The sequence below is a fragment of the Hippopotamus amphibius genome, chromosome 6 (assembly GCF_030028045.1).
Source record: "Hippopotamus amphibius kiboko isolate mHipAmp2 chromosome 6, mHipAmp2.hap2, whole genome shotgun sequence".
NCBI classification, from domain to species: Eukaryota; Metazoa; Chordata; class Mammalia; order Artiodactyla; family Hippopotamidae; genus Hippopotamus; species Hippopotamus amphibius.
This window is the reverse complement of record NC_080191.1, coordinates 150607697-150632691: the sequence shown is the minus strand read 5'-3', so window position 1 is coordinate 150632691 and position 24995 is coordinate 150607697. Positions and strand designations below refer to the sequence as shown.

Here is a 24995-nt window from a genome sequence, read left to right as displayed (position 1 = left end):
AGATAGTGATATTGGAAAATAAAGACAAATACGAAAAAGGAATAGTGGTTGTATAAGATGGCTTTATAAGAGCAGTATCTGGTTCTGAACAAAACTTGGAATTCATCCCACTGTGAGATGTAGCTTACGCCCCGTAGTACAGACCAAGAATATCATGGTTGGCAAAGAACAATGATTTTGTCCTCGAGTTTAATGAAATAATAAACACAGTAAGTAAAGCGAAGAAACAAAGATCTTGAAATTTTAAAGCAATGGGAACTATTATAAGTGGAACTTTGTGATCCCTCCTTCTTTTGCTGCTATTCACCAACTCTATACACACACACTCACTCACACCAGTACTCTCTAGAAACCAGACTTCTTTCCAAGGCTTGATTCCCTCAAGCACCCAGGGTAATGCTGTGTACTTAGTTGTTCAATAAACACTTGCTGAATGAATGGAAACAAACGAGAGAAAGTGGAATTACTCAATACCTATTTAGTTCTGTCAAGGAGAATGATCTTCAAACTGGAAAAGGTATAATAAACATGGTTAAGAGCTAACTGAAGGCTAAGATAGATGGAGAGAAAATAACAGTATCTGGCTGTCTTAAAGGAATGATTTCAACTCCTCGATCCCAGACAAATTCTAACTCAGAAATTTCTCACAAAGTACAGATATGAACACTGAGCGTGCCAGAAGATTGAGACTAGAATATAAACCCTGATTCTCAAAAAGAGTATAGGATAGAAACCACAGAGAATGGAGAGTCATATAATCCTTCGCAAATTTCTGAACATATCTTTTAAAAATAATTATTTAATAAGATGATTTGTGAGCTTTTATAAATGGAAGCACTGATCACCAAGAGCTGTCATGAGTTCATTCAGAGGTCACACCAGATTTTAGTTTTCTTTTATTTTTTATTAGAATTACTAACCTGGAAAATCATAGACACAGCAAAGTTGTTAACAGAAATATCAACACTCACTGAATACTTACTTTATGCCAAGCATCGAGTATTATATTATCTCATTTAATCCTCACACTAATCCTATGAGGGAAAATATTCCCATTTAAAGATGAGGAAACTGAGTCAGAGAGTAAAGCAACCTATGCAAGGTCATGGAGTTAGTCAGTTGTGGGTGTAGAATTCAAACCCAGAACACTGCAGAGTCTTTTTTCTTATAACCACTATGCATATGGCCTCATATAAGATAAGTGGGAAAAATCTGATTAAGGTTCTTATGACATTCTTATGGAAAAGATGGAAAACAGTAGGCCAGATGAGCTTTCAATTAGGTAGTTTCAAAGTTGGCTAAACATTTGCCCAAGATTCTGACTGATCAATAGATCTTTATCAATATAGAATATATGTTTCTAGTATCATGTTTTGTGAGTCTATATTTGGACCCAAACTACTTACAATATTGTTATCAGTGAACTGGATGAAGACATAATAGACTTATAAAATATTTGCAGATAGCATAAATCTTGAAGTTATAACTCATCTTTTAGAAGGCAGAAAAGCAATTTAAAAGGACACAAAGGGTTTTAAGGAAGAGCTTATATTTACATGTTAAAATATAAAAGAAATAAATGTAAGGTCTCACCTTGAAGCTACAAAAATCATTTTGAACAAATAGAATGTAAAACAATAACTTGCCATTTTAAACTATCAAATTGATAGGCACTGCAAATAAAAGCACTGTTGGAAGGCACTTGGGAACTTTTTATAAAAGATTTGAAAATATGCCTGTCCTTTAAGCAACCAATCCTATTTATAGGAATTGTTCATAAAAAAAAAAAAAAATGCTGGAGAGGGTGTAGAGAAAAGGGAACCCTCCTACACTGTTGGTGGGAATGTAAACTGGTGCAGCCACTATGGAAAACAGTATAAAGGTTCCTTTAAAAACTAAAAATAGAGTTACCATATGATTCAGCAATCTCACTCCTGGGCGTACACCTAGAGAAAACTCTAATTAGAAAAGATACATGCACCCCAACGTTCACAGCAGCACTATTTACAATAGCCAAGACACAAAGCAACCTAGGTGTCCATTGACAGATGAATGGATAAAGAAGATGTGGTACATACATACAATGAAATACTACTCAGCCAAAAAAAGAATGAAATAATGCCATTTGCAGTGACATGAATAGATCTAGAGATTACCATACTAAGTAAGTCAGACAGAGAAAGACAAATATAATGATATCACTTATACATGGAATCTAAAATATGATACAGAACTTCCCTGGTGGTACAGTGGTTAAAAATCTGCCAGCCAATGCAGGGAACACAAGTTCATGCCCTGGTCTGGGAAGATCCCACATGCTGCGGAGCAACTAAGCTCAGGTGCCGCAACTACTGAGCCTGTGATCTAGTGCCCACATGCCACAACTATTGAGCCCATGTGCCACAACTACTGAAGCCTGCAACCCTAGAGCCCATGCTCCATAACAAGAGAAGCCACCACAATGAGAAGCCCACACACCACAACAAAGAGTAGCCCCCGCTTGCCACAACTAGAGAAAGCCCGCACACAACAAAAACCCAATGCAGCCAATAAATAAATATATTTTAAAAAATAATAAAAAATAAAAATAAAATATGATACAAGTGGACTTATTTACAAAACAAAAATAGACTCACAGACACAAAACCAATTTATGTTTTCAAAGGGGAAAGTGGGGAGAGGGATAAATTAGGAGTTTGGAATAAGCAGATACAAACTACTACATATAAAATAAACAGCAAGATCCTACTGTATAGCACAGGGAACTATATTCAATATCTTGTAATAACTTATACTAAAAAAGACTATATATATATTTGTACATACATATATAAAACTGAATCACTTTGCTGTACACCAGAATCTAACACATTGTAAATCAACTATACTTCAGTTAAAAAAGAAAAGTTTAAAATATATGAAGATATTCAGTTTATTTACTTAAAATGGCTGAAATTAGAAACAACCAAAATGTCCAACAAAAAGAGTTAAAACAAATTACAGAATCAGTGAATGATGTGGCCATCTACACAATGGAATATTCTTCAGTTATTTAAAAATCCTCTAGAGATGAAGGCTTGAAACAGAAAGTTGTTCACAACATAGTTCAAAGAAGTAATCATTATAAATAACATGCAAAATAGGATTTCGTTTTTGGAGAAAAAAAGAAAGAGAAAGGAAGAGAAGGAGAAAGTAAAAGGAGGGGGGATGACAGTGAAACAGAAAGAAATGGAAAGGAAAGAGGGCAAGTGAATCTACTGAAACTTTTTCTCATTGTGATCCATTTTAATAAATGCCTTGTGCATCTTATTCCACATATAAAAGTACTTAATTAAAACATGTACCAGTATCAATCCTTAACTGAAATATTTTCATGGAACAATATTTACTCTTTCTGTGTATAATGCTATATAATATTTTCTAATTTATACTATTCTATTTCTTTTTTAAATGCTACTTGTAAGTAACTTCACAGCCAACTAATGGGTAGCATCTTACAGCTTAGAAAAACACTGATCTAGAGAATGCCTTCAAGGATACACAAAACTATTAATAGAGGCTATAATAAGTATAATTTGGAATTTCTTTTTTGCTTTTCTATTCATCTTAATTTTCTATGATAAACAAAAGAGAAATATAAGAATATTTTATGTAAGAAATAAAAAGTACTATAGAGATGGTAATTGTAGAGATAATAATTAATAGCAGTTATGAAAAATATTTAGTCTAATGGGCTTCTAGCTTAAAAATAAGACAACAATGTGTATTAGATGCCAGAATTCTTATTTAGCATTAAAACATACATACATAGACACACACACACACACCCCCCCATCTAAAACAAGGCAGGTTTACTTATACAAGGCTCTACTGTCCTTTGTATATTCAGATCCTTGTGTTTACTTCTGCATACCAAGTTTCCATTGAAGAACATCTGGAGGAGAAACAGGATGATAGAGTCTGTAAATTATATGACAAGAAGAACATCAAAGGAACAGAAGATCTGTAGTCTGATGTCTTTTCAAATATCTGAAAGGCTTTTAGTGAATGACAATCACAGAAACAGAATTAAAATTTAATGCATAGAAGTCATGGAAGAGATATATCTGGGTGGATTTTACCCTCATATAAAGAGGAATACCATATGTTAACACATATATATGGAATCTAAAAAAAAAAGCAAAAACAAAAACAAACGGTACTGATGAGCCTAGCGGCAGGACAAGAATAAAGGTGCAAAGGTCGAGAAGGGTCTTGAGGACATGGGGGCGGGGTGGGGGGGGGGGGCCGGAAGCTGGGACGAGGTGAGAGGGTAGCATAGACATATATACACCACCAAATGTAAAACAGATAGCTAGTGGGAAGCAGCTGCATAACACAGGCAGTTGATGCTTGGTGATGACCTAGAGGGGTGGGATAGGAAGGAGGGGAGGGAGGCTCAAGAGGGAGGAGATATGGGGATATATGTGTAATACAGCTGATTCACTCTGCTGTACATTGGAAACTTCATGACATTGTAAAACAATTATACTCCAATAAAGATCTGAGGGAGAAAAAAATATATAGTAAAAAATTTTTAAAAAAAGAGGAATTCTAACACTATTTAACAATGGAATTCCCTGCCTCAGTACTCTTTGCAACATTTCTTACAACAATCTGACCCTTTTTTTCAAAAAAATCAATCTAAAATTTTTAGTACCTGTAGGGTAGTAATAAGTATACCCAGTTCCCAGATCTGTCCCACCCTAGACAGATCTTTTACAGGCTTTCTCACTGTAGCTTAATGAACAGAACTAGCTCCCTTGGAAAGGTACTCAAGTGCCTATCAATGGCAGTATTCAAACACATGAGGGATAACCAGTTAGCGGGGATACTGCAGAACAAAATTTCTACATCAGAGAAAACTGAACTAGCCAATCAGTACATTTTCTAAAATAAACACAGTAAGTTCTATCTTAATGAAGAAAACTCTCCTTTGCTCGTGAAAGTGAACATAATTTCATAAGGATAAAATTAGGATTCTTAAGAGGAAGTTTATAGTGTCATTCCTATATAAAAATATTTTGGTTCTACCATATGCATTTATAATTCTGTGGGAGGTATTTTACGTGCTTACAAGCATTTATGAGTATATATTACTTCATTCCCTTCTTTATGCACAGGAGTCTTAACACACAAAGCCTTCTCTACTATTTTTTTTCCACATAGTGATAAATTTTAGAGTTTTTCATTTCAGTATTTAAACAGCATCAACATTTTATATAGCTACATAGTATTCCATTTAATAGCAATACCATTATTCATTTAACCAGTCCATGATTAATAGTTATTCAGGATATTTCTGATCTTTGCTATTCCAAACAATGTTGTAACAAATTACCTTATAAACACATCATGCCTCGTGTGTAAGTATACCTGCATAAATATATATTAAATATATATAATAAATACTATATTAAAGGTAATATGTATTGATAATTTTCATAAATATTAACAAATTGCTCTCCAAATGACTGACATTGTAGAGTCCCACCCACAATATGTGAGGGTCTGAATTCCCTCAGCTTCAACAACATAGCAACTCCACAGTGTTTTCATGTGAAAACCCTTATATTTCAAGATACAACATATAAACCGTAAAGAAAAAATGTTCTAATAGATCCTACATTTATTAAGCTAAGAGGGTGCTGTGGACAATATGCTAAAATCAGCACTGGGAATTAAGACTTCACCAAAGTGCTGTGAAAGAAATGAAACAAATTATCGCAAAAACATTAACATGAAGTAGTGTATTTATCAATGGACACTTGTGTCCTGTGTTTGCAACCCAATCTCCCTTAATAAAACCCTCAAACCCAAATTCTGTTAAGGTTGGTCCTGAAGGGGAAGTCCTTCATGGGGTCATCTGGCCTCAAGCACAACTACTGTTTCCTAGGATTCAATTTTTTCATTGGCCATCTTACTAATTATGCTTGACACACCATGCTGCTAGGTCACAGTAGACACATTCCAGAAAAACAGGAATACTCTATCCTTCCCTTGATTCTTTCCTTAATAGCACAAATGAAACACGATTACCAGACAGCATGATATAATTTAAATGCAATGGACAACTAGTAGTGGTCACCTTAATCCATTCCCTTGCTTCATAGTGACAGAGTTTTAGCTGAATGAGTAGCCAAGCATATAGAGGCTACACTTCCCAGCCTTCCTGGCAGCCATGTGTAGCCATGTGACAAAGTTCCAACCACTGGAATATGAAAATTTTCAGGCACTTTCTTAAAAGGAAATTGTTTGCCTTCTACTTATGCTTTCCCCTATTTCTCAAACTAGAATGCAGACGTGGCAGTGACCCAGATCTAATTTTGCAGACCAGGACAACTTCCTCCTAGACTACAAAGCAATAAAATGTAACAAACTTGGGACTGGTAACCTTGTGAAACTAACGACTTTGACAACCTTGACTACCCTACTATTGTTATCTCAAGGAGAAATAAGCTTCTATCTATTTTAACCCAATGGATACTTTTGTTACAGTAACTTTGTCTCACAAATACACAAACAGACATACACAAAGATTACCCAATGGAGGTATTAAGAAAAGGTAAACACTTTTTTAAGTACAAATAAAAGAAAAAAGGTGTGTGTAGGTTTAGGCATCAGGATATAAGACTACAACTAAGACATAAAGATGAGTACAAATTAATAAACAGAGAGAAAATTAAAAACCAACCAAAATAAAAGAATGATATCAGAAACAGATATCTTCTGTGCTCACAAAATTGATGTAATATTGCAAAAGCATTGGAAGGAAAAATACACTGTAGTTCAGACATCTTGCTTTATATTCAGATAACCACTTTTCACAAGCAGAAAACCACAGTAATTCAAATATAATTAACAACTGTATTTGGAAACATTTAAATACATTTAAACTTCCAGTGAATTATAAACAAATTGGTATCTTAGCTTGATTAAATAATGACAATTAAGACTTTAGCAGAAAAGATGCTGAAACTCATATAGTAAACATTATTGAAAAAGTACTAGAGGCACTTGTGCTGGATTTGGGGACACGAGGTGAATAAAACACAGCTCCTATTTGGGAAAAGGTCACTAGCAAATGTCATTACTTGTGTTGATATATAAACATTCTTCAGTTCAATTGTGTCAAAATTACTTTTTTATTATCAATTTTTTGAACTTTTTTTAAAACACAGAGAATTATACATATACACTCAATCTCTTTAATACAAACATCCTTCAAGAAAAAGTTTCCATTGTGTTTAAAAATGTCTCAAGACAAGTAAAATTATTTTGAAATGTAATGAAAATTCACATTATATATACTTTAAAATTATTAATGCCTTTTAATCATCAAAGCATCATTCCTGAAGTAAGATACTAAAGTTTGTCAGGCCTTTATATATAAACCATCTGCTAAATAAAGACTGTAAAATGCTTAAAAACAATAGCGTGTACTAACTTCTTCCTTTCTATTTTGCATGAATTTATTCTAATTATTACAAGAAGGAAAATATTGGCAAACACTTTAATATTTCATTTTACATTTCCACCTGAAAAGTGAATCATAATAGGATATCTTAAAGTGTTATCTACTTAAAAATGACATATATTTAATCTAATGAAAAATAATCTATATATTAATCTAACTTAACATTCACTTGGAATTTGTCAAAATCAAACATTTTATTTGTTTTAACTCACTTTATTGCCTTAAAATCCTGGAGTAATTAGCTGTTATATTAGACAAATTCTGTCAAGTGAAAACATAATTGTAACAATTTTATTCATTTTAAAAAATTGTTTTAAGCTTACAAACTACCCTACCACTGTTATGTGAAGGAGAAATAAGTTTCTATCTTACTTAAGACAATGTAAATGGCTTACTGATGAAAAGCTCCCCCAAAATGGCCAGAAATTACGATAAGTAAATATAAGAAACTAAGGTAAAATTAAACAAACAAAAAAAATGACTCTAACAACCAACTTTAAAATGATCATTTTAGAGTTTAACATACAAAGTTCTGTATTATAAAACCTGTTATTATGTAACTTTAAACTAAAAATTGTTACAGATATAGGTTAGAATAAGATACTACAGTCTCATATATATTATTTCTTTAAATATGAAACACTTTTTAAAAACTTGAACATTAGTTTGTGGAATAAGCCTATAAACTAAAAACAATAAGGTCTAAATCAAGAAAATAATAAAGATTAAAACCAAGAAATATGATAGCTCAGAAATATGAGGTTTTCTGGAATTCCTTATTTTTTCCCACCAATACATATACCAGCATCCCAATTTCCAAATATGCCTTCTAACCTCTAGTGATTACTTTTAACTTTATTTCTTACTCAACTTTGTATTCTTTAGTCACTTCTACTTCTTTTTTAAACAGGCACCTAAGAGAGGAAATTTTAAAATCTGACTACAAAAAAGCAAAAATTGGAAAATAATTAATCATTAGTGTATAGCTTTAAATTTAGTATTTAGGATTCTCACAAAAAGAACTACAGATATACCTGCACATCAGGTATTCTTCACTCAACCTAATGGCTTCCTCCCCTTTGAATATGATACCTATTTCTTAAAATAAAAGTGTATGCAAAATCATATCAGCTTATCTAATCACCCTTCAACTTGACTCCCAGGCCTCTTGTCAAGCTTGCCTATAAAGGTCCTTCTCGTGTAGTTGATATTTTTCAAAATTCTCTTTTATCCTTTTCTCTCGGTGTTCTAACACTGTTACTGTTTCCAGCAAATGGATTGTGTTTTACATAGTAGGGCAAAAGCATACAGAGCAGAGATAGTTGAGAACCATAAGCAGTCCTGCTGGTTCTTCCCCACAGAAGATATTGTGCTGTCATGCAGATTTGGCTGACTCTCTGCAGGATCTCACAAAATCTACAAATCCCTCCCTGCAGACCCAACAACAAAACTATATTTTCCTAACTGTCTCTTCTGTACAATGGTTTGTTTTATACAGCATTCTTCTAAAGAAGGTGATTCACTGTGCACAAGTTATCAGGGACTGAGCAATTACTTTTATCATTAAATTCTGCATGTTCCAAGGGCTAATTAAAGCCCAGAAATATAGAGACTATTCATAAGTAGCTTTGTAATATGACAGAACACTGACAGTGAAGCAAATGGGATAACTGAATTACCATGTTTATAAACTAGAATCTACTAGCACCTCTATGTTATTAATCAATTAAAAGAAAACAAATAAACCTCAATTTTGTGGGACCCTTCCCTATTCTAACCCTGTAAAATGAATTGACTTGTTTTAACTACCTTTGTTGCATTTTAATACTTGTTCTAAATGGTCCCTTCACCTTTCCTTACTTTCACTTCAAGAGCATAGTGAGAGCTATTATCTAATTCAAAGATGCATATACTGACACTCACCTCTCTACCAAAAACTGAATTAATTCTCTAAGCTATCTCAGACTTGTCAATTTTTAATCCATATCTACCTTTATTTTTCAAAGCACCAAGCATTTTAGAAAGATTTCCACATTACTGAAGATTTTTACATTTCATCTTAGCAACTTTTCATTGGTTTTCATAATACTTCCAAATTTTGATTCCTAAAAAATATTTTCTTAAAGTCTATGGTATTCTCAGTAAATATTTGTTAAATATTTTAAGAACTGCTCCATTACTAAAATAACCCCCAAAAAAAATCATACAGAGAAGAAATTTTCCTTCTGATTTAAGTAGATGTGTGAAAACAAAATGGTTATATTTTCTAATTTGATTTCCATTTGGAAAGGCAGTGCTGTCTTTGTGTTCAGTTCTGAAGAATTTTCCACAAGCCAAGCATAAATGCTCTAATAATCATTCCTTTATGGAAGTAAGGAACAACATTTAAGAAGAAATATTTAAAGAAAGAAAAATATAAAAACAAAATCAGGGTTCTTCTATGGGTAAACTAATATTTTTCTCATGCCTTCCACATAAAACAATGGTATTAGATGAATAGAATATTAAAAATTAAAGATATTTTAACAATAAAACCCTGAGAAAGAATAAATCATGCCTTGTTGCATGATGAATTCCTAAAATAGTCTAAGCAGAATACAACCATGGAACACACAATTCATTATATCCATTTCAAATTATTCTTTTAATGAGATGTGAAATCCATAGAATATAATGCCAGATAAGCTATTTATTCTTTAAAGTAATTTTAACATATAGATATTAGAAGGACAACAAACTCACACACACAGTTATTGTCTTAGAAGTTTCCCACCACCCCCATACCCCCCACCCCCACCCCCTCACCCTCCTACCCACCCCCCCACCAGGGATCGAACCTGTGCTCCCTGCAGTGGAAGCACAGGGTCCTAACCACTGGACTGCCAGGAAATTCCATCTTAGAAGTTCTTCAAAGTATATAAGGAAATTGTGGTATAGAAAGTCTAATGCTATCAAAAAGCATCTTGTTAAATAAAAATGTAAACTGGTTTATTATCATATATTATGACTATCTCCAGAAATAATCTTAACATTTAATCAAATTTTATTTCACAGGCTTATTTTCAAAATAAACTACCATAAGATTAGGAAAAGGGAATATTGAGGAAAGTTTCCCAAAAATATATACATTATTTTGAATAGCAATCTGCTTTGCACAAAGTAGTACTTTTTCCAATATGAATAAAAAGATCACAAAGGTCAGTGATCCAAATTTCCCATAACAATCATTATTTATATGCAGCAACAATATATGGCAGGTAAAGAGTTTATTATATAGTTCCAAAGATCTTTTAAAGAGGGCTAGAGAACACAAAATTCATTCATAAAGAGAATGTATATAATTAAATGAGCAAAAACAAAAAAAAATTATTATTTCCATATTACAAATGCCTTTATAGGATAAGGCCCAGGGGAAAGACCTCAAATCTGGGCTTCCTTTCCCATATTAAGTGTTTGGCACAACCCACAAGCTGTCATGAGACTGACAGTTAGCTTAAAGGTTTCTGGAAGTGGTCCCATGACTTTTCTGTCTGAATTGAACATAGTGCACACAAAAGGTGTCTTAAGCTGCCTAAACTCAGGCCTAACTACAGGACACACTGATTCAGGAGAGTTAATCTTAAGGTAAAAAAAGGTCCAATTGAAATAGATCTGCCGTAGCCACAGGCTAACTCTGTCATCCTCTCATGCAAGTTTAAATCCACTGGCTGCCTGGGAAGTCAGTGGAATAATTCTTATTTCCTAGGTGAGGTGAAAGCTGGGAAACAACTTAGATTTCAGCATCTCAGGGCTAGGAGGGAAGGAGACAAAGATGACCAAGGATGCTTTCTAGGTTATCCTTGTTCCACCCCGTGGGCTCCTGAACAATACTGAGGAGAATCTGTGGGCCAGTAACCATGGCAGCCCTAGGATTTGACCTTTAGGCAGAGGTACCGGGGCAAATCAATGTATCCCAAATCCAGTTTTAAAAATAAAAACTTCCTGCAGTTATGATACAATACTGTGCTCATTTGGCTCTCTCTACCCAAACTTTTTCAAATAGGAATAAATGCTAAATGTTTCCATTTTTCCCACACTACTTTTATACATAAACAAATAAAAGCCAACCAAACACAAAACTGATCTTTGAATTATTTCTCTTCCTTATCCAAGAGGAAAACCCGTTTAGGGTTTACATGATATGGAGAAGAAAAAAATCAAAAATAGTTCTTAGTAAGCTTTATTCTGTATGTCTGATTCCAGATGCTATGACTCAATGCGCTCTAGCATATCATCTTATCATGGTGGATTACTTATGGATGTTACTGGTGGAGGGAGAAAGGGAATTGTTTTTGGTTTCGTTTGGTTTTTTCATTTTGCTTTAGCAGCATGCATTTATGTTCCTGTAAAAGTCAGATCATCTGGAAAGCGGGTTTCATTTTTTAATCCTAGTAACGTTGCCATTATCCCACTAACATGTTAAAGCAACTCTCTAAAAAATTAAATCTTTTTTTTCACATCACTTGATAATTATAGACCATGTACAATATAACATGCAAGTGGTTTTGAAAACATGAACAAAAGGCAAGATTGCTGTCATTAGGAGCTCTACTACCACTTTGTAAAGCTTCAATCAAATCCCATTTCAAAGACTGTATCCAAGTGAAGAAACTATCTTTGAAGCTTAGAGTGGTATATTTCACTTGAAGATCACAAAGCACTTTAAAAATCAGCATTTTAAATTCCCGTTTTTGAGGGTAAAACATTTAGTGATTCTATAACTGGGGTAAAAGTACCAAATGAATCCAGCACAGACACCAAGAATTCCAAATAAGCATTCCTCCAAGTCACTGTCCACTGCCTGTTCTTCACATGTAAATCTTATTTAACACCAATCCTGAGAAAGCCAACTAAATAAACAGTCTTCATTTTCATTTCCCCACTTCCCCACAATTCTCAAATCTAAGATCTCCTCCACTTTAGAACACACTTGTCTCTTAGTACCTCTCTCATCCTAGCCATCTAGTCCCGAATGTCACCCAGTGGTTCTATTGTAAGAGGCCTCATCTGGGCATTTTCTCCTTAAACAGCACCATAGATTCCGGATGAGCATTTCCTACACCTTTTTGGACTTCATGGACCCATAAATCTAAAAACAAAGCAGAACAAAACTATAAATATATAGTTGATAACTATAAATGTATATGCGAGGACCGATATAAGGTTATCAACTTTTTCTCAGTAATGTTACTAGAAACAGAGGCCAACCAAGCTATCAAAAATCATAAGAGTAATAGAATACCAAGGTAAAAAACTGGGATTTAAATCCAGACTTGACTAACTTCAAATATACTCATGTATGTAGGATAATGTAGTTTCCCCACATACCATCTTAATTTATTCTTACAATAATCCTTACATAGTGGAATGTTATTAGTATCACTTTATAAAGAAATTAAAATTCTGAAAGGTAGTCATACATATAAGTGGGCCAAGGAGATGAAGTGCAAGAGAAAGACAAGGCAGATGTCCTAAAGACATTTTTAACTGCTTAAAAGTGAGCTACTGAAACACAGATACCAAACCCTTCCTTAATCCCTCCACTATCCTTCACACTGCATTAATGAACAATGTTTTGTTGGTTATAATGTTATTTTTATCAATATTAAAGTGAAGGAATAGCTATGTAGAAAAAAATACACGTTATAAAAATGGGTAAAGATTTCTTTTCACTACCCCCCAAAAATATGTAAACCAAAAAGAAGACATGAGAAATAGAGCAATTCTAATCAGAGATAGAAACTAGAAATAATGGCAAGTCCTTTTTTATCAAACATTAATTTATAAGTTTTATAAGTACTTTGTCCTAAACACACTGTGATGGGTTCTTTTGGTTTTTTGTTTTGTTTTGGTTTTGGTCATAAAAATGCTTAGAAGAGTTCAAACTGGATATATACTAAGAGAATGTTTTAGATTATAATACAAACACCTTAAGCTTCTACTTTGTGGTTTTCTTTAAAACTTAAATCTTGATAATAATGATATGAAAAATCACACAATTCGATTTTTACATTTGATCCTGAACGAAGTGAGAGAGTAGCAAAGACATATGTATACTACCAACTGTAAAACTGATAGTCAGTGGGAAGTTGTTGTATAACAAAGGGAGTCCAACTCGAGGATGGAAGATGCCTTAGAGGACTGGGGCGGGGAGGGTTGGGGGGACTCGAGTGGGGGGGAGTCAAGGAAGGGAGGGAATACGGGGATATGTGTATAAAAACAGATGATTGAACTTGGTGTACCCCAAAAAAATAATAAAAAAAAAAAGAGAACAGCTGCTTTTTTATAGATATACACCAGACAGCAATGAAGTCAAGAGCAACTTTCTACACTCAAGGGAAGAACTGGTGAGGATGGTCACTTGAATCTCACTAATGTCACTGTCTCTCATATCAGCAATAAATTAAACCCTCAGTACTAGCAGAATCCATGCCAACATTCCCAAATTGAGGGTGATACAGAGGTTAGAGACACATGGCAGCATAGCATGCTAATCTTGGTAAAGGTAAAAACCAAACCACCTTTTCTTTCTATACATACAATGTCAGTTTTCTTTATTAACTTTAAAAATGTTCAACATTTAATAACCATTAAAATCAATTTTTTTCATCCTAAGTGAAATTAAGGATGTGGGGGGAAATTCCATCATTTTCAACCACTGGAAGAGAATAAAATCTACCTAACAAAATGAGCATGCTCACTCTCTACCTTGTCCTTCCTGAGCACTCAACTCATTTAGTAAAGCAAATGAAAACAATATCTACACTAAAACAAAATCTATATATTATGCATATATAATGCTGTTTTCGCCTTGGAAAGCTCATAAGGAACATAATGAAAACGATAATAATCTGGACCAAAGCAAAAGCAAAAACTGAGATGAGAAACAGGAATTCTTTGCTTTATTCAGATAACCTGAAAAGACTGGGAAAGGACTAATGGAAAAGCAGCTATTACTAATTACAGTACAGACTTTCAGTAGTATCTCCAAAACTCCAAAAATACTTTATTGCTTGTATAGATGAAAACCAAATGGAAGATAGCTATTTTTTATATTCAAAATCACAAAATTTCAAATAAATGAAGTTAAAAATATCTTGTAAACTGCTAAAACTAAGACTTATGCAAAATGTACTTTAACAATACATTTACACTGTTCATACGACAATACATGAGGAAAAAACCCAGATCACAAATGCTGAAAATACTTCTGCAAAAAATCTATCAGGAAGGATTTCTGAGGCCCTAGTAATAGAATAATTATCCTCATATAATACTGTTTAAACAAAATAAGAAAGTGAGTGATCTTGATGTAGCTGTAGACATGAACACCTATAAAATCAAATATGGCACAACGTCATCTAATAGCACTTTTGATAATGCGGAAATGTTCTTTTTCTCCAACTCAGGGTTCCCCAGGAAGAGACAGGTCTGCTTGAGTATTTAGGACCTTAAACAAGATCACTCTTTCCATTCGCTTCCCCATTTTCTCTTCTAAATTTTGTCAGGGAAACTCCAGCACACGTATAAGGATTAGTCACAGAGATGGATGGGACCACATGGTCCCTACCTTGAGGCAAATGAATGTTTAACCTTCCAAAACAAAAGTTTGCAAAAACAACTTGAGATTGAGCCTTCAAAAACTTCTTTCACGGGCTTCATAGGTGGCGCAGTGGTTAAGAATCCGCCTCCCAATGCAGAGGACAGGGGTTTGATCCCTGCTCCAGGAAGATCCCACATGCTGCGGAGCAACTAAGCCCGTGTGCCAATAAATAAATAAAAATAAAAAATAAAAAAAGTTACCTAAAAAAAAAAAAAAAAAAACTTCTTTCACAGGTGACTTGATCTGTTATAACTATTTTGACTGCTTAAGCTCTCCTGTAGTTTAAGCTCCCCTACAGTTCATCTTTCTCTTACATTGCCCAAAATATAAAACAAGGTAGCATTTGTGTAAAAATATCTCAAAAATTAGAAATAAGAAAGTGAATAATTCCTTTACTAGATTAAATTCCTCTGATTTTTTTCAGTATCTCTTTTTCAGGATATGTAAGAGGGATATTTGTGGTGATGAAATAGCTCTGTATCTTGATTGTGGTGTTAACTGCATGAATCTACACATGAGATAGAAAATGACAGAACTATATACACAAGCTGTACCAATATCCACTTCTGATTTTGATGTGATACAATACTATAGTTGTATAAGATATAACCAGTGGGTGAAACTGTGTAAAGGGAACATAGGACCTCTCTAGTAGTATCTTTGCAAATTCCTATAAATCCATAGTTTCAAAATAAAAAGTAAAAAGAAAGGGGGGGTGGAGCTTCTCACAGAAATCATAATATCTCAATGCCAAGAGTATAAGAAAAAATAGAAAGAGTAAAGAGGACAATCATTCTCGCAAATCTAAAAGATCAGTGTGGGTAAACATCAGAAAAGCAAGTAAACCAAAGCAGGTTTGGTTATATAATCTGAAGATTTGATGGGACTGAATATAAGCTTAATCTGAATAGAAGCTTAATGGGACTAAACATGATGGGAACATGACAACCCGTATTCTTTCCTGGGGTCTGAATATATATTCTATAAAGACCTACTATATGCAAGAAATTATGTTGAAGTCTTAAATTTTATTTTAAAAGCTATATATTATGCATTCTTTTACGATCTTAAATATTTAATTTACCATATAAGTGACTTAACTACTTTCTTCAAAACATTTTTTTTTAGTATATCTGACATTCCAAGAAGACAGTCATGTTTACCTGTGGCTTGGAGCCTTCCAACATAGCTCAGCACACCCCAGTTGGAGAATCATCATCTTATTTTACAGCTCCAAAGTGATGATTTACAAATCATTTAGGCTGGCCTATTCTGAGGTAGACACTAGACCCTTGGTGACTAGGCAATCTTTGGGGAAACCCTTAGAAGAGGGATAACTGCTAGCCCTCTATGATTTCAGCTGTGATTTCCTAAAAAGGCTTATCCTAGGAATCTCGTGCCTCCTGTAAACAGAGCCTCCCTGGGAAATACCACTCACATACTATCTCATCTCAACAAGAAGCGGTAAAGCAGGCATTTTCACAAACATACACACACACAAAAGAGTAGGCTTCCTGCATCATTAGCAGCTATTTTGCCTGAAAATACCTGGTTTTTAAAGTTTTTTGGGAATTTAGCAAAATTGAATTTAAGGAAAGTGACCAAGACTATAAGTCTTCTTAAGTCATTCCCAACCAGATTCACATCACTTTGAGAAGGTCAGATAAAGGATGCTTTTATCACCTAAATGTAATTAAAAATTTCAAGCTGACTTCTATGACCAGCAGCATTTCAGAAAAGCATTACAGTGCACCAGAAGGTGTTTACATCGGTTTGAGCACTCTCTGAGAGTTCTGAAGCCTAGCAGGGTATATGTTTCAGATTTGGTTGAGAAGAGCTGAATGGTCCCCTCTAGAAGCTGACTAGGCTGTGAGTGCTTCTTAGAACCAGGAGATGCCCCAAGAGGATGTCAAATCACTGAGTGGTATGTTAAACTGAAAATAAATAAAATTTAAAATCATTACTATTTGTGGAGAGAGTATGATTTGTTTAAAAGTGTTTCTGCTTTGTGTGTTGCTGTTGTTTTTTCTCCAGTAAATGTAAAAAGATAAGGAGACCCAAAGTATATTTAGGAATACGTTATTTGAAGTTATTTTATCACCAATGATAATCGCACTCAATGCACAGGAATAAGAGAACACAGTCTATGTAGAATTATAAATTTACCAACAGATAAGGCTGAACCAATATAATTAAATCCTAAAACTGAAGAAGTTCATGAATAATTTTCTATGTGAAGGCTGTAACAAAGCAAAAAGCTATCCGTAATATAGAAAACATTCATATGTGATACTGTATAGAATGGAAAAGTTGGAGTATAGAATTTTCATTAACTGTTTTTAAAGGATTCATAACTCTTCTAAAGTTTTTCATGACTGAACAACTAAAACGTAAAATATCTGTAATATACTCCTAACCAAACTTTGGTAATTAATACTGAGAGAAAATTCTGAGTAAATTATGAGTAAAACCCAACATTTTAAAAATTGAAACCACATTTATCAGCAAGTAGTTGGGGAAAAATTACGCTGAGCTCAAAATACAAGGTTTTTATGAAAGATAAATCACCTTTCTTATCTGAACTTCTCAGATCAAAATCTCAAAACAACTAAATTACAATTTTGTCTAACATCAATATCCCATGCAACAGCGCAAAACAGACAACCCCGATTTCAGGCATACTGTTTGCTTTTAACTGGCAAACAAATTGAGCAATGAATCAAATTTTGCTAAAGAATACGTGAGGCACACTGCCAGATCACAGAGGTCAAGGAATTCATTGACTCACTTTCTAGATAACTGTATGCTTTTGGCTAAGGGAGAAAAAAATCATCCGTTCTCTCATACAAACACAAAAATACACTAACATAAGGACAGATGTTTAACTACTTCTACATCAGATGTGACTAGAAATCACACACAAAATGAATCACACTGATTTTATAGGTATACATTCATCCTTCTATTGTACTGTATACGCGTTCGTATGTGTAGGGAGAAAAAACAGGGAGCTTAAATTTTTGTCTCTACAAGCCTAGCTCTTCCACGTTGCTATCTCATCTAATTCTTTGAATGTGCCATGTAAAAAGTTACAACATCATATTTTTGAACAGTAGGAAGCCCTAAAATGATCTTGAGCTACCTGCTCATTTTCAGTTAAAAAAAAACAAAGGCCAGAGAAGACAAGGCCACAAAAGCAAGCTGGGGACAGAACTGGGGCTAGAATCTGGGTACCTGACTCCTAACCTTTTGCATCAAACAATCATGTCATATCCTAAAGACATGGACTCCTGAAAACTGGTAAGTATTGTCAGGAGAAACAATAATAGGCTCCTATTGATATATCATTTTATATTTACTTGCTTTTTAAGTAAAGTATTCTGCTTTAAAAAATCCACTAAGCGTTCATGAGAAAATGATGATATACTAGAATTCTCTATCCAGGCATATCTGGATTTCACCCACTATTCACCTCTAATATACATTCAGATTTAGTCAGCATCCTAAAGCCTTTGCATCTATAATCACAAAACAGAACTTTACTGAAGTGCAAATCATTGATTTATGAATTTTCATTCTCTAATTGACTAAAATTTTTTCATATATTTTTTTCTGCATATCTAAAGGAAATGCAGCATTATAATTAAGGATATGGATGCTGTAATAGGAATGCCTGGCTCCACTACTTAACCACTATGTAACGGTGGGCAAGTTAACTTACCCATCTTATGCCTTAGTTTCATCTGTAGAAACAAGAGAACCCACCTGATAGGGTTCTGGTGCTAATTAAATGAGTCAGTACATACAAACCAAAATAACAGTACTGGCTCTTAGTAAATGCTCAAAAAAGATTAGTATTAATAGTAATTTTTAGTCAGCTAACAGAGTAACACATTGGAGCTAAAGGAATATCAGAGATCATGTAGAACAGGACTTGGCAAGTATTTTGTAAACAGCCAGAGAGTAAATACTTTAGGCCTCTCCAGCAATACCATCTCTGCCTCAACTACAAAACTCTACGACAAATGCAGACACAGACAATAAACTGATGGATGTAGCTGTGTTCCAGTAAGACTTTACTGTTCATGAAAACAGGTAGCAGGCTGGATTTGGCCTGAGGGCCAATGTTTGCACCCTCCTTATGTAGAATAACAGCCACACTTGACTGAGAAGGTGAAGAACAGAGAGGTCAACTGAGTAACAGAAAGTCAGCCAGTAAGCCACTGGCAGGTATAGAACTGGAAGCAAGAACTCTACAACTGACTCAATTCAATGTTCTTTCTACCTCTCCACATAGGAGGAGAAGCTCCATGAAACCTCCCTATCCTGATCAACAAACAAAAACAATTGCGCCCTTCTCTACTCTCACGCAACATACAAGATGGGCAGAAAATTGGAGTTCATTATCCTATTCTCTCTACTTTTGAGTGTTTGATAATTTCCATATTTGAAAAAAAAAACCCTCAAAGCACTCAGTACTCTTCCTATGGCATTTATCAGTTCTCTCAGAATATTTGTGTACGTTCTTTTCTTCTCTGCTAGAAACGGTAATTTGAAGGCAGGGATCATGTTATTTGTATCTTGGTGTCACCATCTCTTGCCAAGATCTCACACAAAACCTTATTTTATAATTATGATTTAACAAACAAATGGTCCCTAAATAACTGAAGGAACGTCATCTCAAACAAGGTACTATTTCCAACTGTAAAATTCTCTTCATCCTGTCCAGTGGCTCAGTATTCCTCAGTATCCATGAGCAAGGTTGTCAAAACGCTCTTTCCTTACACCCAATTTGTTGTTAATCCAGTCTTCATTATATCATTTTCAAAATCCAACTGAAATCTATTCCTAGCTAACATCTCTTTCCAGGTCTAATACCACCCCTCCATAAGCAGATTCACCGCGAGCAGTAACACTGTTCTCTATTACATCACACTTGGTACTTAAAAAGTAAGCTATCTCTGATATAACAATATTCTTAGAACATTACTGTAGGTAGCCAGCAGCACTGGAGGTAAGATTCAATGTTTTTACTCTCCTCACTATAGTCGTTCTCAGATTTCATGATATAATCTTGCTTACCTTATTTCCTCCTTCACCTCTAGCTAACTTCTATTCATAATCTCAATTTTCTAAGTCTTCTCCCAAGCAGAACTCAAGGTAGAAATTCCCCCTTTTATTTCCTCAACAAAACACAAAGTTCTTTGCTTTGAAAAATTCTCAGCATCTCAAAGTATTTACTCATCAAATATATCCCTGATCAAATAGGAAAAAATATAACATTCCCTACAAATTTCTTACGCAAGGTCTGCCACTCATCACAATGAGAAGAGAAGGAATCCAAAGAGAATATGGATACCCCCCACCTGCATCTGTGCCCACACAGTTTTCCTTCTCTTATTACTGTAGATAAACAGCCCATAATCCTAGAAACAGATAACCTCTCCTGTTCCATCCTTAGACTCCTACTCCCTTCTCTCTCTCCTGAATCAACGTACAGCTGGTTTTAAAAGCAAAGATATTGGGTAAATTTACTGAAAATATGTGGGGTTAGAAAACTGAAGAAGACCATTGACTGAGCCTTGGGGACACTCAACATTAAGAGATGAGGAGCTACCAATTTTCCATTTCTATTGGCTCTATCTCATAAGCATAACAACATACCATTGTTTTGCACATCTTTAAAACTCTTTATATCACATAGCCCTCCAACGAATGATCCATTCAATAAAAATTTTAAAGGGATGTATACCATCACCCTCTTTAACTTCTCTTCTTCTACTACTTTGTCAAACATTCCACACAAGCCTTCACCACCCACCACTGCATGGAAACTGACATCATCAAGGTCATCAATGGTTTCCTTTGTTAAATCAATTCTCCATCCTCATCTTTGACAATCCCCCTACTTTTTCAAGTATTTCCTTCATTTGGCTTCCATGATTCCACACTCTCCTGCTCTTCCCCTTACCTAGCACACAGCTCTTTTTCAGAATCTTTTGCTGGTAGCTCCTCACCTCTTAATGTTGAGTGTCCCCAAGGCTCCGTCACTGGTCCTTTTCAGTTGAAGAATCCTAAACGCATATCGTTAGCCTGGCCTTCAGACTGCCTACTTCACATCCCCCCTTGGATATTTAAAAATGCATCTAACCCTTAATATGTCCAAATCCAAATTATTAAACTTCACCACCATGTTTTTCTCCTGCTATCTTCCCCATTTCAGTAAATGGAAGTTCTATCTTTTCAGTTGCTTAGGTGATTGAGTTCTCCCTAATTTCTTTTGCTGTCACACTCCATATGTAATCTGTCAGCAAATCCTGTGGAACATACTATCAAAGTACACCCAGAATATGAACTTTTCACCACCTTCATGGTACCATCCTGGTCTAAGCCACCATCTCTGTCACAAGGATTATCATAATTGCCCAACTGGCACCCCTACTTCTGCCCTTGCCTTCCTTCAATCTGTTCTCAACACAGTAGCAAGAGCAATGGAATTAAACAGTTCTGTTAGATAGTTCTGATCAAAACACTCCAAAGGCTTCCGTATCACTCCAAGTAAAAGCGAGAATCATTATAATAGCTTACTAGACCATGTAGTACTATTTCATTTACAACCACATAACCTACTTTCTCCTTCCTCTACACCACTCCCCCATACTGGCTTCTTTGCTGAGCCTTGAACACACCAAAATAGAGGGCCTCTGCATTTTTTTATTCCCTGTACCTGGAAAACTCATGCCCCAAATATCACATGGCTCACTCCCTCACCTGCTTCAAGTCTACTGAAATGTCATCTACTCTGGGGGCCTTCCCTTATAATCATATTTTAAACTGCTAAACACACAGACACACCTTTTCTTGCTTTATGTTTCTCCATAGCACTCAGTACAGGTATACCTCATGTTATTGTGCTTCCCTTATTTCATCACTGATAATACACTTTCTACAAATTAAAGGTTTGGGGCAACCCTGTGTTGTCAGATGATGGTCAGCATTTTTTACAAATAAAGCATTTTTTAATTAAAATATGTAGATTGTTTTTTTTTCATATAATGCTATTGCACCCTTAATAGACTACAGTATAGCATAACATAACAGTTACATGCACTGGGAAACTGAAAACTTCCTATGACTTCCTTCTTTGTGATAGTCCCTTCATTGTAACCGTCTGGAACCAAACCCGCAGTATCTCCAAGATATTCCTTTACAGCATCACCTTATATCTTCCTATGTATTATATATAATGTCCCTCTCCACTAGAACGTTTGTTCCAAGAAGGCAGTACTTTATTCCAGTGTCAAGAACAATGCTTGGCACACAGTAAACAGGATAAATATTTGTTGACTGAACAAGTAAGTATTGAGCTCCCTATGTGAATCTGATAAAGCTTTTTGCAAACAATAATTGTATTTCACTCTTGTTGATCCTATAATAGTCTATAATACTCTTTGTACGGTACCAGGAATTCATTAGATCACCCTTGCGAAGAGGAATTACTTTTTACATTCCCTATAAGTCCCGAGATCAGAGATTACTGCCAATTGTAAAGAAGAAAAATCTCTGAGTAGTTTGAGGCGAAAGTATTTTTGAAAGATCTCTTCTTTCTATTAAGAATTCTTAGTGGGGGAATAAAGAAAATGAGGAAAATCTTACTCAAACATCAAAGCCCAATTTAAAACCTAGCCCTTTCACTAATCTTTTCCTCCCCCATTCACCCAGAGTACCACTATCCCAGTGTTCACCATGGTCCCTTCTCCTGGTTACGTAACCTCATCTCTTCTCTCTCTTAGCCTGTCACAGCTCTCCATGACTGACATTCAAAGAGCAGTTACTGGATTGAACTGAATGCAGTGAATACTACAGGAACTTATGATACCAATGCTTGTCTGTCAAGACGTAAGTCCATCAACCGAAGCAACACGATGATCTAGGTTCCTAAGGTCGGTTTCAAACAAACCCATGTGCTCTGTGCAGCATGGCCAACTGAAGCAATAGGACCCACAGCCCAGTAACTTAATCCAATACTCTGCTCCTCAGGATGCACAAGCCATGGTCAGCAAAGACTTGGTAAGGGCAAGAGAAAAGGAGAGGATCCTGTACGTGTACTTGTACTCTAACAGTGCGGGGCAAAAGAAGACAAGACACCAAAGGATGAGATACCCAATAAAGAGAAAAATGCGAAAATAATAATAAGTGTGGGAGAAGAAGTGGGGGAGGGAGGACTAGAGCATGAAGAGGACAAGAGAATGAGACCGTGGGGGAGATGTGGTAGTAAGGGCCGGACACGAAGGAAGACACGCGCGCAGGCGCTCATCACAGGCTGCTCCTTCAGCATCCCCTCCTGAGCTTCCCCGAGCCCGCCGTGGTGCGCGTCCTCCGGAGCCGCATTCCACGCGCGGGGACACCCCTCGGGCGCGCCATCCCCAAAGCAGGGTGGGCAGTGCCGCTGTGTCTACCTGCGTCCCGCTAGGATGCCCGGGCGGGCGTGTGTGAACTCGTCAGACACGGGCGCTCGGGAGCTGAGGGGCTCCGCGCTCAGACGGCCGGCTCCGGGAGGTGGGCGGGGGCCTCGAGGCGGGGCCGGGGGCTGCTCCGGCCAGCGCGTGCCCGGGAGCGGCGGGAGCCCGGTGCCCCGCGCGCCGCTCCCCCGAGGTCGCTCCTGCCCCGCCGCCGCCGCCGCCGCCCGAGCGCCCCTCCGCCCGGGGACCTGACGCCCGGTCGCTGTGCCGGGACCCACGCAGGGGTGCGGCCCGCGCGCCTGAGCCGCGCCGCTCCGCTCCGGGCGGGGGGGGGGGGGGGGTGGTACGGGAGGGAGGGTATGACGGCTGGGCCGAGACCGCGCCGCCTCCGAGCGCCGAGCCGGCTGGGGCAAAACTTCGGAAAGAGAAGCACTCGGGTTACCTGAGCGACGCGGGCGCGGGCGCGGGCTCGTCTGCGGTACGGCTGCCGGGCGCGGGCCGGGTTTTCAGCAGCCGTAAAGCGGGAGGAGCGCGCCAGCCCTCGCCCCCGAGCGGCGGCCCCGGCGCCTCCGCCGCGAGCGTCAGCCGCTTGGCAAGGAGCGGGCTGGGCTGAGTCATAATAAAAGACACGTTTGCCGAGCGAAGTGGGAGTGGGGCCTCGAGAAGCCGTGTTCAGTGGCCACGGGCTCAAGAATAGGGAAGGGTTGTTTTTAAAGGGCAAAACTGGGAAACTTGCCCCATGGTAGGAGAGGATGAGCATCCTTTACAATTTGCATATATTTTACAAATACTGTTCCGTATCTGATGAAGACTTTTAAAAGATTACTTATTTTAAGTGCATTGCCTCCGGAGCCAGGTAGCTAGGTGGATGTAGCGCTGAGCCTCGTCCCTTCCAGCGTTAGGACCTTAGTCTGCAAGTTGAGTACGCACCTTTGTTTTTTTCCTCTGGTGAGCAGGATAGTAAAGGAGCATCCCTCGGGAGAGGGAACACCGGGAGGGTGCTTGGCATTGTGCTTGCAGTTTGCACTTACTAATGCTTAATCTGTATGACTTAAAAGGAGAGGTAAGTGAAGAGAGGTCTTAGATGAACAGCTTTAGAAGGAAGAAGACAAAAAAATAAGGCAAGAATTTTTTTTTTCGAGAGGAGTGAATGAGACAAATGTCTCAATGGAAGGAAAGAAACTGGAACCTCTAAGAAACAAACGAGGCCGAGAGATGTAGCTGAGATGGGAGTGGGAAAAAAGAAAGAGGGGAAAGGGGGAAGAAAAAAAACAATAAAACTAGGCTCTGGCCAGAAAGCTGAAGCTTCATAGGAGGAGGGAAGAGGTGTATGTTTATTTGCTGTTTAGAAAATCATGACAAACTCCCTCTACTG

At 36.6% G+C, this 24995-nt stretch overlaps 1 protein-coding gene across 3 annotated transcripts in view; it reads right to left on the bottom strand.

Annotated features, from left to right (window-relative positions):
* The window catches only part of NAALADL2 (N-acetylated alpha-linked acidic dipeptidase like 2), a 1304194-nt gene extending 1280091 nt beyond the window's left edge, over positions 1–24103 (bottom strand). For 2 of the 3 annotated variants that reach the window (XM_057737701.1, XM_057737703.1), the window contains exon 1: positions 24063–24103. The gene's annotated coding sequence lies outside the window, so the exon portion shown is untranslated. Of the gene's footprint in view, positions 1–23617; positions 23819–24062 lie in introns of those variants that run through there. The other variant, XM_057737702.1, reaches the window with a different exon arrangement.
* Between the last annotated feature and the right edge of the window lie 892 nt (positions 24104–24995).